The sequence below is a fragment of the Capsicum annuum genome, chromosome 12 (genome assembly GCF_002878395.1).
Source record: "Capsicum annuum cultivar UCD-10X-F1 chromosome 12, UCD10Xv1.1, whole genome shotgun sequence".
Taxonomy (NCBI): domain Eukaryota; kingdom Viridiplantae; phylum Streptophyta; class Magnoliopsida; order Solanales; family Solanaceae; genus Capsicum; species Capsicum annuum.
In genome coordinates, this window is record NC_061122.1 from 219,449,394 (window position 1) to 219,459,536 (window position 10,143).

Genomic DNA, 10,143 nt, shown 5'->3' on the forward strand with positions numbered 1-10,143 from the left:
ACTCGTGCCTCTTCTTCTTCTTGTGAGAGATCGATGATAAAATCTTAACTCTATCACCCCCTTCAAGTTGGAGAGGATCGAAGAGACTCCCAACTTGCCAAAGATCGAAGAAAGGGAAGGTCCAGACAAAGCTTTTGTGAAAAGATCTGCAAGTTGAGATTTGGATGGAGTAAATGTGAGAGAAATCATACCAGATAAAAATTGTTGACGGACGAAGTGACAATCGAGTTCAACATGCTTCGTCCGTTCGTGAAAGACTGGATTTCGAACGATGTGTATGGCAGCTTGACTGTCAGACAAGATCGGAACAGGAATCATTGGAGAAATGGAAAGATCGGTAAGTAAACGGGTGAGCCAAGTCAACTCCGCCACAAGACGATGCATTGAATGGTATTCAGCTTCAACTGATGATAGAGATATTGAGGTTTGTTTCTTTGACTTCTAGCTGATAGGAGATTCTCCTAAACTGATGAAACACCTACTAACGGATCGTCGAGATTCTCTGCAAGATGCCCAATCGGCATCACAAAAAGAAAAAAGCAAAAAATCTGATCTTGAATTGAGTAGCAGACCTTGATTTATATTAGATTAAAGATATGCAACACACGAAGAGCAGCAGAAAAATGGCCAGTGCAAGAACGCTGCATATACTGACTGAGGATGAGAACCGTGAAGGAAAGGTCTGGACGAGTATGTGTTAATAGTTGAGTTTGCTGACCAGTCTCCGATAAATAGAAACATCTTGTAAAGGTGTTCCATAGTCTGCTTTCAACTTCGATTGGGGGTCTAAAGGGATGGAAACAATAGGGAGATCATAGCATCCAAATTCCTCAAGGAGATCCAAGGTAAATTTTCTTTGTGTCACAATAAATCCTATTTTTTCTCAAAGTATTTCCATCCCTAAAAAATAGTGAATTTCCCCAAGATCTTTGATTTTAAACTCTGAGTGAAGGAAACACTTTAGATCTGAAATAGCCTGCTGATTGTTCCCAGTGATTAAAATGTCGTCAACATAAACTGCTATGAAAGTGACCTAGTCCCCTGAATGTTTAAAAAACAAGGAGTAATCATTTAGAGAGGAAGAAAACCCTTTAAAACTTAGTGCTCCAGTAAGCCTGGCATACCATTGCCTTGAGGCTTATTTGAGACCATATAGTGATTTTCTGAGTCTACAAACATGGGAAGGACTGAGAGGAGTAACACCGGAAGGAAACTTTATGTAAACTTCTTCTTGTAAATCACCATGTAAAAAAATATTACTGACATCAAATTGAGAGACGGGCCAATTCTTTTTAGCTGCAATAGTTAAGAGACATCTTATCGTTGTCATTTTGACAACAGAAGAAAATGTCTTATTAAAATCCAAACCTTCTCTTTGTACATCTCCTCGAACCACTAAACGTGCCTTGAGTCTTTCAATTGAAACATCAGCATTTTGTTTCACCTTATAAGCCCATGTACAGGGTAGAGTCTTCTTGTCAGGAGGCAAAAGTACTAAATCCCAATTTTGATTTTCTTTCAAAGCATCTAATTCAGAATTCATGGCTTTTATCCATCCAGGATGACTACAAGCCTGAGAATAATGAATGGGTTCATGGATTTTGGAAATTAAGTTGATAGAATTCTGGTTGGATGGGGATAAGGCATTGAAAGCTAGAACAGGGGAGTCAGAAATTGATGAATTTAGACAAGATGAAGTGAGATCAGCAGGGTAGACATTGTTGCAAATGAAATCACGTAAATAAGAGGAGAGAGTCCCTTTGTTAGTTCTACTAGATGTCCTGGTAGATAAAACAGTAGGTGGATGAGCAGGGATTTGAGAAGTAGAGGTGGGCTTGGTATCATGTGAAATAGGTGTTGTCGTCTCTAAATTAGAGTGAGTGGTAGGAGGAGAAGGTGTAGCTATTGGACTTGTGGGTAGTGAATCTGGAACACCGTCGGTGAATATAGATGGAAAAATAGGAAATGTAGGAGGAAAAGTGTGAGGAGATGTGTAATATGTTTGGAGAAAGGGAAAATTCTGCTCAAAGAATTGGACATCCCTAGAGATAAATACTTTCTTAGAAGTTAAATCAAGCAACTTATAACCTTTGGTACCGCTAGGATAACCGAGAAAGATGCTAGGTCGTGCTCTAGGCTGAAATTTATCTCTATGTCGGGCAAGTGTAGAAGCATAGCATAGACAACCAAAACTTCTTAAGAAATGGTAGGAAGGTTTTTGGTGAAAAAGAACTTCATAAGGGGTTCTTCCACTAAGAGCTTTACATGGAAACCGATTAATAAGAAAAGTGGTCATTAAAATAAATTCCCCCAAATAACAAATTGGAATATTAGATTGAAACATGAGGGCTTTAGCAATTTCCAACAAATGCCTATGTTTTCTTTCAACTATTCCATTTTGTTGGGGTGTTGCAACACAAGAAGTTTGATGTAAAATACCCTGTGACTGTAGGAATAGTGAGGCTGAAGAACTTTTTCCCAACTCTAAAGCATTATTTGATCTGATGATCTTAACTTTGGTACTAAATTGTCTCTCAACCATAGATAAGAAAGTTTGTAGAACTAAAAAAGCATTTTCTTTAGTAGATAATAAGTAAGTCCAAGTAGCTCTACTAAAATCATCAACAATTGTAAGAAAATACTTGTATCCATTATAGGTAGGTACCTTGAATGGACCCAAGTATCAATGTGAATAAGCTCAAAAATACTTTTAGTTTTGATAGAGCTTATAAGAAAGGGTAGTCTAGTTTGCCTTGCTAGGGGACAAACAGTACAAGAACAACCATGATTGGCAGGAAAAGAAATAGAAGTAATATGTCTCATTGCATAAAAGGGCAAATGCCCAAGTCTTACATGCCATAGCATTACATCAGATGTAGTTTTAGCAGACAAAGCAAGAAAAACAAAATCTGAAACAGAAGTAGAGACATTAGACTTGGATAAAGGAGCTAAGTTGTCGGAAGAATCAGTCCTATGCTGTGTGCTAGAAGACTCCAATGTGTAATGACCTCCTTTAACTTCACCAAAAACTTGTGGACTCTTCAAATGAGGGCCCTGCAAAATGCACCCATTAGAAGTGAAACTGACAATGCAATGGTATGTAAGGCAGAGTTTATGCACAGAAAAAAGGTTGTATTTGAAACATGGAATATGTAAAACATTCTTCAAAACTAGACCTGGAGAAAGAAGTATATTTCCTGCATGAGTAACTCTGACCTTAGAAGAATTAGGCAACTTAACAACAATAGGTATAGGTAAAGGAAAAAGAGATATAAAAGAATTAGAATCAAAGCACATGTGTTCGCTTGCTCCGGAGTCAATTATCCAGGACTTAGAATTAGAATTAGCTAATGAGTAACAAGATTCCGAGTTCTCAAAGAATATACCAGATGCTGAATTTGCAGCAACCTCAGAAGACATTGTTTGCATTTGATCCAAAAGGTGTGTTAGCTTGGTGAACTGAACTGGTGATAATTGTTGAGCAAAATGAGGATTCTTAGAGATAACATTATATAGAGCAGTAACTTGTACTATGGATATCTGTGGAGCAAAATGAGAAAGATCATATATGGGGCTATAGTTATTATTACCCTGTGGCATAGCATTGAATGTTATCTCTTGTGGAATAGTTGAACTAACATAGTTGCTCTTTATAGGTTGCTGAAACTTCTGAGGCACGTTAGTAACCTTCATGTCATGTCCAGTAGCTGAAGGACCAAAGTTATTCTTTGTAGGCTGTGAAAACCTTTTGGATTTGGTGAACTTAAAATCTGAAGGATACCCAATAAGTCTGTGACAATCCTCAACAGTGTGATTGGTAAGTTTGCAATATGTATAGAACAAATTCTTCTTTCCCTTGTACACATTGTTCACTTTGAAATTGGCATTTTCAGATCTTTGAGAGGATGGGTTTCCTCCCCCACTATTATTCGCAACTAAGAAAGCAAAACCCTCTCCTGTTAAATTGGGAATATGCACTTCCCTTTGATTTTCATCTTGCATCAAAAGGGAATAAGCATGATTCACAGAAGGAAGAGGGTTTAACATGAGTATGTTACTTCTTGCTTGAGAATAGACATCATTTAGCCCCATGAGAAATTGTATTAATCTTTCATCTTCCTTAACCTGCATGATCTTTTTCTTTCCATTACAAGTGCAAACACAATTGCACACAACATCAACATTTAGAGTGTCTAGTTCATCCCATAATTTTTTGATTTTGGTAAAATAACCTGCTATGTCACTAGATCCCTGAACCAGATCTGTTAATTCCTTTTGCAGGTAATATAGTTTTGCCTCATTTGGTTGTCCAAATCTGTGCTTAAGATCTATCCAAAGGTCCTTTGCTGTTCTTGAATAAAGGACACTGTCTGTAATATCCTTGGAAAGAGAATTGAGCAATCAAGATGTGACCATGTCTTTGCACCTATTCCAAAGTCTGAAAGAAGCATCAGTTGAAGATGAAGCTGGGCAAGCACCATCTATGAACCCCAGCTTATTTTTGGCTGAGAGTGAAAGAAGGATGGATCTTCTCCATCCTGCAAAACCTCTTCCAGTGAAAGGAGTATTAGCAAGAACCATCCCAGGTGTGTCAGAAGCATGAAGATAGTAAGGGGGTGATGGATCACTGCCATTAACAGTGTTCAATGGTGGTGTTGCTACTGATGTACTGGTATCCGACATGACGGAGAAGGATGAAAGGAAGAGGAGAAAGAAGGAAGAAGAGCTAAGGATTTCAACCGTTCTCTGATACCATGATAATATGACCTGAAGAGAAAGGAATTGTGGAAATTTTCTATGAATTTCTCAAATCATCTACTCAATGCATATATACAAGATACCTAGATAATATACCTAGAGAATCAAAACAAAACCAATAAACTTTGTACACTTGTAACTATTCTATTGCCTAACTTGTAACAAGTTTTTTATCTCTTTACTATGTATTATGTACAGCTGTGCATTTGAGCCAAATTCTGTTGTAGTTTCTATTGTTGTTGTGAGCTGGTTTAATAGGCCCAATTTGTGATGAAGGTACAATGTGTTGTTGCTCAAATAACTCGTGCCTCTTCTTCTTGTGAGAGATAGATGATGAAATCTTAACTCTATCAGTAATTAACCTCCACTATCCCACGTGTTTCCACATCCTTAAACTCCTTCTCAGCCACGTCTTCTTATTTTGATATTTTTAAAAAGAAAATCAAAATCATCTTCTCATACTGCTTAGTGAAACTGTGTTCTTTGGGAATGAAATTCCACAATTGAAATTCTTCTGCGTTATAAGGTAGGTGTGTTGAGAGCAATTACTTATTTTTGTGATGTAATTTTCGCCAATTTCTGTTTTTATTTTTGATTTTGAGATGTTTCTAGGTAAGGTTAATTTGCTTCTTTTGAATTCTTTTACTATTTAATATGAGGGTTGAAATTTGTATTCTGGGATTTGTTTAAGACAATTATTTAATTTGTGTATACTTTAGTTGGATAATTTTATTTGAAATATGCTTTTGCAGAAAAAGCATTTGGTTCTCTTTCAACAGATTTTGACTTTGGAATGACAATTTACCAGAAAAATTTACTTTAATCAGAGAAACTAAAATCCCTACTATAAGTTGCTCAGCCTTTCCAAAAATATTGCCACACCGTGTCAGATCCTTCAGAAATACACTATTTTTGGAGGATTCGACACACTCCTGATAGATATTTTTGAAGAGTCCGAACATCTTATATTATAACTTTAATTGAAAGGTACATAGTTACTGCATTGTCATGTTGGAGCGCTAAAGGTTGATAGTCTGCAGAAACTCTGTTCATCAGTGAATCCAATAAGGTGAAACAGTGTCTGATGTCCTGTCTTACTACTATATGAAATTGTTGGCTTTTCAAGGTGTGGAGTTTTATCTTTTGTCCAGTAGTGTGTTAGCTTTAGTTCGAGGAATGAAACAGTATTAGTGGACTTTCATGCTAGGTTGATCCAACTTCAAGTTGATTTCCTTGAGGTTCTCTTGGCTCATGACTTTCATCTATCTGGTCTCAATTCTTGTGTGATGCTTGAGGATCATAAATATACTAATGCGGGTTAGCCTTTTGCTTAATTTTAATTTTATGTACAAGTGTAAGTCTGTCTGTCTTTTATTAATGTAGAATTGTCCCTGTTAGTATAGAAGGTTGACTTTTGGTAGAGAACCATATTTAAGTAAACACTATCTAATTTTAGTGCAATGCTGCGTATTGGAGTTCTTCACATCAATTAAATTACCAACCTTATGAAAAGAAAAACGAACTAATCATACCTCCTATTCTAATACTTACAATATTTCAAAATGGTTTAACTGTCTAATTAGCTATTTATGTTCTTCTAATGTTAAGAGTATACAACTTTCAGCAACTACAGTGTGTTGTCCGACAAATAATTACAATGACAGTATATCTAAGAGTTTCATGTAAGTTTCCACTGCTACAAAAGTTTACTTCAGACGTATTATTATTGGGCTGCATTTAGGTACATATTACTTTAGTTAAGAGATTAAATTTTTCTGATATTTTTATAACTCTAATAATAGATCTTTGGAGAGTTTGAGACCATAAGGGTTGACAAAATTAAAAATATTAGACTTATTATAGAAATATCAGTATTATGCTTAATAAGAGTGTCTTTTACAAAGATGAGTTACAAGTTTGTTTGTTATTGCAATTTGCATAGTACTTTGCTTTGTAGAACGATTGTGCATTTTTTTTTTTTGTTTGTTAACTTTCTTTCATATGTATAATTTCCACAGGTAAACATAAGGGATTTTCAAAATGCAACCGCAAACTTTCGCAGAGATAATATAAGTTTCAGCCCAATTCTTAATCACTGTGTATTACATGGATTTGGCGATTTGATTTAGAAAAATTTATCTACTCAGAGAAATCTTTGAATGCTGAATAGGTAGTATCAAACTTGGCCGAGATACAAGAACTATTCATGGTATCTTTGGCGGTTTGCAAAGCAAGACATACCGAGTTCAATCTTCTGGTACATATCTCTTTGTCTCTGTTGTAATATATACATTTTATACTGAATAGCTTTATATGTTTTAATCTTCCAAATAACTTATAAAGAATTCATATAGGAGCGTGAGTAGTTTATTGATCGATTTATTGTTATTATTTTAAGTTCACGATTTCTACTTTATGAAATATTTAAGTGTGGAACTATGGAACTCGTGGTGCCATAATAGAAATTTGTCAATTCAATTTCATTTTAGAGTATTGTTCTACTTTCTAGCATGTAGATCTTATTTTGCTGCATCTTTTTTCAAATTATCTTTTATCATCTTCTTACAGCTATTGTAATTCAATCTTTAAAATAGACTGTGAGGCAATTGTTCGCATTGACTCAGCTTCAAAACATTGATTTAATAGATAGGATTATAAGAAGGGTAATGGATCAAGAAAGGTCACGGATGATTATTATGAGCATACGAGGAAAATCTGAGTCATTATGAATAGTTTTTTGGGATATGAACTGATTGCTGCATAATGGCCCTTTGACTTGCTGCAACTTCTTGTGAACCTCTCTCACGTAAGTTTAAAAATTCTCAAAGTGGTCAGAATATTTTTTAGCCTATTGTAATGTCCAAGCACTTCAGATAATAAAAGAGTTTTTACTACATTTCATATTTTTTGTCCGCTCTTTTAAGTTATTTCTTCTGGTATTATGTGCTCTAACCTTTCTATAATTATGGATATGTTATTATAGCAGTTGATTTTCATGCATATGATGCAGACTAAGCATCATTCATTATTTATTTATTTGTTTATTTCAATTGTTACATTGGTATTTTTTTACTACTACTCTTAGATGGATACTTCCTAAATTAATTTGACTCTTGGCACATGGACGTATCTTAATCTCCAGCAATTTAGTTGTGTAATTTTTTTTGTTTTTCAGTAGAAGACATGAGAGATGTATCTTCATGTTCAACTTTTCATAAGTTTTGAATATGTTGGGTTAACTTCCTTTAAGAATTCAACTTTAAATTTTTTTTTTTTATTTGATAATGAAAATTTTATTGTGGTTTCATTGAGAAGTATTTTTCATCTCTCCAACTTTGATAGCTGTAACTTCATCTATAGTATCTTTGTGTGTATCAATTTGATCAGCTTTGCACGGACGACTAAGACCTACTCATTATGAAGGTAATTTTACCAATTTACCCATTAATTTTTTTTTTTTGGGAACTTTACAAATAAGTGTAAGTACTTTCAAAAATAATTAATTGTAAGAGTAATATTGAAAAAAATTAATTAATGTTTTCTTGATTTAGTAAGGTGGACAACAAATATGATACAACTATTTTTAATAAAGGAAAAATGGTCAATTAAATAACTGACTCATGTAGTTAAGTGATTTTGCGAGCAAAATGATTAGTTTTAAATTTAGAATTTTTGTCATTCCAATGGAATCAAGATAAGATGTGATTCTACACATCCCTCTATATCCAGAATTCTCGATTACTTTCTTAGGATGTTGGAGGTCCTGTTGTGGTCCCCTCGAGTTGTAAGTCATAGAAAGTTTAATGTAATTTTATCCTTGGCAACATTGCTCTATAGATTACAGTTATATCTTCTTTAAACAAACAGAACTCAAAATGAGAATGTCTCTAATTATTTGAAATTCACATGAAATTATAGAAAATTCTTATAGTATTCATTAAATATTCATCTGATCAACTAATTTTCTCTCTATGTTATGGCAGGTTCCGAATTAAGAAAAGGGTGGCGACCCGACATAGTACAATAGAAATGCAAAAGGTCAACTAGTAAGGATATCCTTTAATTTGATGCATATTACTCAGTATAGTGGATGAGAAGATCAACGAAAATTGTAATGTTGGAATTTGAGCATGTTCACAAGTTTATGGGTGTAATTATTTCGGATCCTAATGACATTAACAACCATTTGCTAAGGTTGGTTTGAAAAACTATCGAATGTGAATTTCAATGAAGTAGATGTAAATGAAGCTATTTATTGAAGAGAATGGTTGTTTAAGTTGCCTTACCTATATGTATTGATCATACCTTATTTACCTTATTTGGGTCAACATTGTTGCTGACAAGCTTCTTGATGCAACTAAAAATTAATTACAGTTCTTAACTTGCCACAACCACAGAGGGTAGCACGATCACCTCTTGAGGTCTTCTTTTTCAAAAGATAATTTTATGGAGCTGTCTGTAATAATATGATTTGTTATTCGGTAGATATTGATCTTGCTCACTCCTTGATAAATTGGGCAAGATTTCATTCAAAAGTTCTCTACTTTCTTAAATTTCATGCAAAGTTAAAAAGGGCAAACAAATTAAGACGGATAAAGTAGGAAAGATGTCCAATTTGTAGTATGGTGAATTATTCCTATGATGAACTTTCAGGTCAATAATGTTGTTAAGCTATTCAACAATGAGTTGAGGGTGTATTCTGTTTGGGTTTTGCATAATTATATATTTATTGGGAGTGAATTTAGCATTTTTTTAATTATTATCCCATTAAAATATGATTGAACTATTAAAATATGATTAAGGATAGTATATTTGATGTTGTCAAATGCAAGTATAGCGATACTAACAATTCATCATAAGGAAAGCTTTCATTTTAGACACAGTACAAAACTAATTGTGAGAAAGAGTCTTTAAGTAAGTTTTTGAGTGTTTATTATTTTTCAAGAATACTATTTTTTATGATCACCTTTTCTTAAAATTATTCGAATTATCCGTGCAATGCACGGGATCATGTGCTAGTAATTATAAAAGTTTGCCCAGTCTTTCAAAACTCTCTAACATAAAATATACTTATTAAAATTTATGCAATTTGATTTTCGAGAAACAAAACGTGTGAAAGTGAATAAACAAGTATGAACTTTCTTCAGATCATTTGGAGCACATGACATAGGCCAAAGATCCGGAGATGACTAAAAAGCTAATGAGATAATTCTGATTAAACTTTGCATTCCGCGAAGCAAGGAAACATCTTTCAAAAATAGAATCAAGGAAAGCTACCATCCTCCCGAGACTCCACTTGTGGAACTCAAGTAGGTATCGAGTATGTCGTTGTAATCAAGAGTAATCACTAGAACATATGTAAGTAAGATCCGCGACAACTAGAAG